The sequence below is a fragment of the Capsicum annuum genome, chromosome 10 (genome assembly GCF_002878395.1).
Source record: "Capsicum annuum cultivar UCD-10X-F1 chromosome 10, UCD10Xv1.1, whole genome shotgun sequence".
Classification (NCBI taxonomy): Eukaryota; Viridiplantae; Streptophyta; class Magnoliopsida; order Solanales; family Solanaceae; genus Capsicum; species Capsicum annuum.
Genome location: NC_061120.1, coordinates 193654699 through 193662366, shown reverse-complemented (window position 1 = coordinate 193662366; position 7668 = coordinate 193654699).

Sequence of the window (7668 nt, the reverse complement as noted above, 5' to 3'; positions counted from 1 at the left end):
TAACTCAAGCTGAGTCTGAGTTTGCAGAGAAAAGATGAGTGTACTTGGTACATATGTCTGTTTCTTCTTCCCACGTTACTCCCTTAATAGAATGATTCCACCATAGAACTTTGACCAAGGGAACTTCTTTATTCTCTAATCTATGAATCTGATGATCAAGGATATCAACTTGGACTTCTTCAAAAGAAAGGCTATCCTGAACACCTATACTTTCTATAGGAATGACAACAGCTGAATCGATAATACACTTTCTTAACAAAAAAATATAAAATACTAGATGCACTGAAGCTAAATTTGTAGGCAACTCTATCTCATTGGATAGCTTCCCAAAATGGCTCAAAATTCTATAATGGACAACATAGTGGGGACTGATCTTCCCCTTCTTTCCGAATCTATACACTCCCTTCATGGGAGAGATTTTCAAGTAGATTATGTTACCAACATCAAACTTAAGATCTCTCCTCCTCATATCTGCATAGGATTTTTGACGGCTTTGGGTTATTTTCAGCCTCTCCTAAATAAAATATACTTTCTCCATCGCATCACACACTGAATCTAGACCTATCATGTCAGTGTCACCTACCTCAAACCAACTAATAGACTATCTACATCCCCTCCTATAGAGAGCCTCAAATGGAGTTATTTGGATAATAGAGTGATAGTTGTTATTGAAGGCAAACTCAATCAAAGGTAAGTGGTTATCCCAACTACCTTTAAAATCATTAACACAAGCTCTCAACATATCCTCTAAAGTTTGAATTGTCCTTTCTACCTAAACATCAGTCTAAGGATGAAACGCTATACTGATATGAACTTGGGTACCAAGACCCTTCTGAAAAGACTTCCAAAAGTTGAGGTAAACTGAGTACCTCTATCTGAAATGATAGAGAAAGAAACTCTATGGAACTTAACTAACTCTCTAATATAAATTCTGGCATAATCATCAGTTGAATACAGAGTATGAACTTGTAAAAATTGATCTAATTTAGGAATCCTATCCACAATGACCTATATCGAATCATGCTGACAATGAGTATGAGACCATCCTGTCACGAAGTCTATGTTCACAGCTTCCCACTTCCAAGTGGGGATATTGAACTCCGGTAATGTACCATTAGTCCTCTAGTGCTCAACTTTAACCTACTGACAATTTGAACACTGGCCATAAACCCATTTAATATCCTTCTTATACCATTCCACCAGTAGATTTTCCATAAGTCACGATACCTCTTGGTAGCTCCTGGATGAATGGAATATTATGTACCATGTGGTTCTGCATAAATCTGATACTTCAATCCATCAACACATGGAACACATAACCTGCCTTGACAATAAAGCACATCATCTTCCACTTGGGAGAAAACCTCTACTTTCTAATTTCTGATTGACTCATTCAACTTAACCAGACTGGGATCCATATCTTGCTTTTCTTTTACTTCAGCAACCAATGAAGATTTCGAACCATTCTGAACCCATATACTACCCTAAGCTGAATCAACAAACCTAATGCCTAATCCAGCAAACTGATGAACCTCCCTGACTAACTTCTTCTTATCATTCTCAACATGAGCAACACTACCCATAGAAAATCTACTAAGGGTATCTTCCACTATATTAGCCTTGCCCAAATGATACAACACACTCATATCATAATATTTTCATGACATAGCCACCTTCTCTAATGAAGATTCAAATATTTCAACTAGAACACATACTACAAACTTTTGTGATTTGTGAACATATCAACATGCACCCCATAAAGATAATGTCTCCAAATTTTCAAGGCAAAAACAACAACTTCTAACTCAAGATCATGGGTACGGTAATACTTTTCATAGGGTTTAAGTTGTCTAGAGGCATAGGCTATGACCTTGCCTCTCTACATCAATACACAACCAAGACTAACTCTGGAAGCATCACAGTAAACTACAAACCCATCTTAACTATTTAGCAAGGTCAATACTGGGGCTGAAGTGAGTCGAGTCTTCAACTCTAGAAAACTGTTCTCATATGACTCTGACCACTGGAATTTGACTTTCTTCTAAGTAAATGGATACATGGGGGATGCAATAGTAGAGAAACCTTTAACTAACCATTTTTAATAGCCAAACAAACCTAAAAAAACCCTGATATCTGATAGAGAGATGGGTCTGGGCTAGTTTCTCATTGCATTAGTCTTTTGAGGGTCAACTCAAATTCCATCACTGAAAATAATATGGCTATGGAAAGCTACTGATCATAGCCAAAACTTGCACTTACTAAACTTAGAGAATAACTAATAAGCTCTAAGGTTTAGTAATACAATTCTCATATGATCTGCATGGTCATTCTTACTATGGGAGTAGATAAAAATATCGTTAATGGAAACTATGATAAACCTATCAATGTTCTGCTTGAACACTCTATCCATCAATTCTAAGAAAGATGCAACGTCATTTGTTAGTCCAAAAGACATAACTAGAAATTTGAAGTAACCATACCAAGTTCTAAAGGTTGTGTTCGGAATGTGACCTTCTCTGACTTTAAGCTGATGATAGCTGAATCTGAGGTCTACCTTAGAGAAATAACTTATACCCTGAAGTTGGTCGAATGAGTCATCAATTCTGGGGAGTGGACACTTATTATTTATGGTGACTTTGTTTAACTGATGATAATTAATGCACATTCTGAGAGAACTATCTTTCTTACGCATAAAAAGAACTGGTGCCCCCTATTGGGAAACACTAGGCCTAATGAAACCCTTGTCTAAGAGATCTTTCAACTATTCTTTCAAATCCATAAGCTCAACTATAGCCATTCTATAAGGAATAATTGAGTAGGGTTAGGTATCTGGAAGGAGATCTATTTCGATGTTAATTTCTCTTTTAGGAATAACTCCGAAAAGGTTTTCAGGGAACATATCTTGAAACTCCCTTACTACTGAAACTAACTTAACACTTGGAGACTTAGAACTAGAGCCCTTGACTCAAACAAGATGGAAAACACACCCTTTGGATATTATTTTTCTTGCCTTAAGATAAGAAATGATATGACCCCTAAGCATAGAGGTACTACCCCTCTACTTAATGACTGGTTCATTGAGAAATGGAAATTGAATGACTCTATTTCTATAATCAACTGAGGCATATCTTGAGTGGACCTATTCCATGCCGAGAATGACATCATAATTAGTCATCTCTAACTCCACAAGATCAACTGAAGTAACTTTCTGAGATACAGGCAATTTCTACATACCCGTCTGGATATAATAGATTTACTCACTGGGATAGACACTAAGAAAGGCTCTGCTAACATTTCTGGACTAACACAAAAATTGACAGATATATAGGGGTCATAAAAGAATTTAAGCTCCAGGGTCTAATAAAACATACACATGAAGTTAAAAAACTTGTAACATTCTTATAACCACATTAGGAAAACTTTCTTGATTATGTCATGATTGGAGTGTATATAGTCTATTCTGGTGTTTTCCATTGGTGGCACTAGAAGTAGTACCCTGGTTGGTCGGATGACCTGCTGGTGCAGCTGAAGAAGTATTCAAGCCTTGTTAGCGATGATTTCTTCCCCTCTGCCAAAAAACGATACACTCTCGAATTGTATGGCCTGGCTTTCCATATCTGAAAAACACATTGCTACTAGCCTTACACATGCCCTGATGATTGCTACCAATCTTACCACAGAGAAAGTTAGTATGACCACTGTTCACACTACCCTGGGCTTAGAGCCTAGCGCACTATCTCGATTGTCATTCCTGAACGTTTGCACTGGAATATTAGCTGAAGATGGAGTTGGGACTGAGAACTTCTGATGAAAATGAGAATGGTTTCCACCCTCTAGCCTCGGCTGGGAAAAGTTAAAACTACCTATTCTTACTCTCTTATTATCTCTCTTTTTCTCTTTAAGCTTCTCTTCTTCAATCTGTTGAGCATGAACCATAAGCCTTGATAGGTCGATCTCATTAATAAACATAGAAGTCCAACTGTCACAACTCAAGGCTACCCTCTAGTCATGACAACAGTGCTCATGATCACAAGTGACCACAAGCAAACCCATGAGCTGGTACCTATTATGAGTAATGAGTAAACTGATAATAAAAGACATATGAGGAAAATAATTAATAAAAGCCATAAGTTCTAAATACTGAAACACGATTAAATCATAAATCTGAATATCTAAACGCATACAAAATAGACTGACAAATAACTAATAAAACTAACTAACTGTCTGAATGTCTAAAAATACTATTATTGATTGACTGTGGAGTTAATGGGACAAACCCCCAACTAACTCCGACTGACTGGATGTACTGAACAACTAAACAACTAAAATAAACCATCACGTACCTGATAGATGAGGACTCACCACTATTATTATTGAATGACGCTAGGATGTCTAACTGCAAATGGGGAACCAAGCATCCAAATCTATGATATAAGACAACATAGCACAAAGAAAAGTATGTGGTCAATACTTTGAATACACTAGTATATGAGATGAGGTTTGGCTAAAATACATGGGTTAACTATTCACAAATTAATCACTTACTGAATAGTATGAAATAACTAAGTAAGAACGCATAAAATTGAAATACTGAAGATGCAAGACCAAGCATATAATATTTTTGAAAGAATTTGTATTACTGAAATCTGATAACGGAATAACTAAAAGTCTATATACTACTATATACTGAACTGAGACTGTGGAAGGTATCATCTAGCTGACATGCCCTAATCTAAGCTAATCAGGGTCCAACCTATAGAGCCAGTTGGAAAAGTGTCAGTACCATGCCATGGGTACTAACAATGGTTTTGTGGATCCACTAGTATAATGTCCCAAAGGACTAGGGTGTCAAGCGTAACTAATGGGTAACCCTGAGATGAAGTCAATCCAAAACTAATGGGTGACTCCTTAGAGGAAGTCAAGCCTAACTAATGGGCGACACTTTATATCCTACGCTGGTTATGCAGTTCTAGAATACAAGGACTGTTACTAACAACTCTACCTAATGATGGTTGAACCTTGAGAGAGATTCAAGCCTAATTTATGGGGAAGTTTCCATCCCTACATTTGCTCGATGCTAAGTCAGACTCCCAACTTAACTGACACTAATTACTGGACTAAACTAAGTTTAACTGAGCAAATAAGTAATCATGATAGCTAACTAAATAACAATGTTCATGGTTTATCTAAATTTGTTTTGAAGATACTAAAATTTTGTAAACATGTAACGCCCCAAAAATCTATCCTAAGACATCACAGGGTGCTTAGGACTATAAGTAATCCCAAGCTAACCTATGAACTGGCATACTATTAATTAACTGATAATATATGTATAAAATGACTGAATTTGCTGTGCGGAAACATAAAAATGATTAAATCAAGGAAAATACGATACTGATATAACTTTAACATTCTGAAAAGGTCTGAAAAGAAGGATTCAAATTATAAGACTGACTCTAACTGACATATGTGAAGCCTCTACTATACTTTATAGATAGCTGGGTGCGACTCCAACTACCACTAATTAATACATATGAGTAAGAAAGTAAACTAAACTTCTCGAAGTAGGAGGACTCATCATCAGCTGGATGGAATCTACAACTGTTTGAGTATGGTATGCGTGCTACGACTCATACCTACATTATGAGATAGTGTAATATATAGACATATATCTGGATCAGTACTTTGAGGATGTACTGAGTATATGGGGGTGAAATGTATAAGTAAAACATCATCTCATCATCATAATTTATAAAATAATGCATGTTAAATATAAATAACTCACACAAGCTAGAATATATGAAATAGTGAAATCTAAAATCATGAATAGCAAATCACACTTTATAAATATAGTGAGTCATAATATTTTGTTCTGAATATTGTGCTTGTATTCTCTCATTAAATCATACTGTCCAAGTGTAGAAAGGACTAACTCTTAATTCTGAAATCTAAAAGATGGAGTTTGTACCTAATATCTTTCGGTAAAGCATAATCTGAGTAAACTTTGTGAGCCTTTACACTTATTTTTTCTAACATCTCTCCTTTTCTAAAAGTATTATTTTAAATTCAAGATCTTTTAAGCTGTAGAGAAAATACTTTTCTTAAGGGTTTAGAAATATAAATACTTATTCTGCAAAGAAAAATACTTTATCTTTTATCTGCTAGGAAAATACATTAAGAACTATTCTAAAAGTCTTTACTCTTAGAGAGATTCTTCTAACCGACATAAACCAGGTGAGCATTCATGGAATCCAACGTTCTTGTCCCCCTAAGAAGGAATCCTCACATATCTATCATCTACATAGAAGTGGGAACAATCTGAATCCTATATTGGCACGTAGTTCTGGGGAATGAAACCATAGTAACGTACCCATCTCGGTGCTAAATACTACTCCAATTAAATCGATATTCTTATTCTGATGGAAATCTACTTTCAAAATAGTCTAATGGTTAATAGTGAAAACGAACTATACATCTATATAGCTAAATCAGTAATCTGAATCTATAAAGTGGATTTCATATCTATTCTGAGACCAAAAGGTCAAATCTTTATCTATAATCTGAAAAAAATCTCTTCATAGGGTGCGCGTAGCACAAATAATCTTGAAATAACAATCTTTAACTATGGCTTGATGACCCATTCATCAATTTCATGTTAAAATATCATAATATTCGTGCTTGGTAATTTAAACATTTACAAATCAACTTAAAATCTGGAAATTTCTGCAATATACAGGAAAATATGAACATATTCAAGTAATTAAACTTCTAAATACCTTGAAATCTCATAATCTCATAAATAGCAATATTGGGTATAAACGCTAACTTCAATTTCATGAGAAATCACATAAAATTCACTGAATTTGTAATTAAAATAAGTTTTGGGCACAAGGAGGAAAGGATTATCATTGTTGAAAAAACCCACATACCTTAATTGATGATCTTAGAGTCTTTATATTGGGAATCCTTAATCTTGAATTTTCTTGGAGAATTAATGGAAAATTGGGTTTCTTGAAGATGGATCTTTGATGATCTAGGGTTTTCTTTTGAGAGAAAAGTGATGAAATAAGCATAAAGTGCTTTGGTATATGCTTAATGATTTGTTTTGGACGGATTGGGGCACTGGGGACTGACCAAAATACCACTATTAAACTTTAAATCGGAACTAGAAATCAACAAAACATACTAATTTACTGGGACATCGAGACATTCCACTATCACGATGGCTCTCTAAAAATAGACGAGCCGGAACTGGGCATTCACCGTGATACACCACAATCGTGGTTCCCTATGGATTGCCATTTTGGCCCTTGGCGCGACACTCCAGAATCGCGGAATCTCACTAGAATAAGACAATTAGGAAAATGGGCTTCTTCTCGACATAGGGCTATCGCATAGGGCCACTGTAATTCAACAATTGCGGATTTTTCCTTCTCCATAACGTGCTAGGTGCTCAGGGGGCACACTGTCAACTGAAGAATGCCATAACTCCTTCACCGACTGTTGGATTTTGGAGAATCTTATATTGTTTGAAATCTTATTAAATTTCCCACATAATGGGAGATCTAAATCTGGAAAATTGTACTTGAAATAAATATTCTTCATTTTGGAAGCTATCCCTTAACATTCTTGGGATGGATTTTAGCTAGAAAAGGTACGGGATATTAC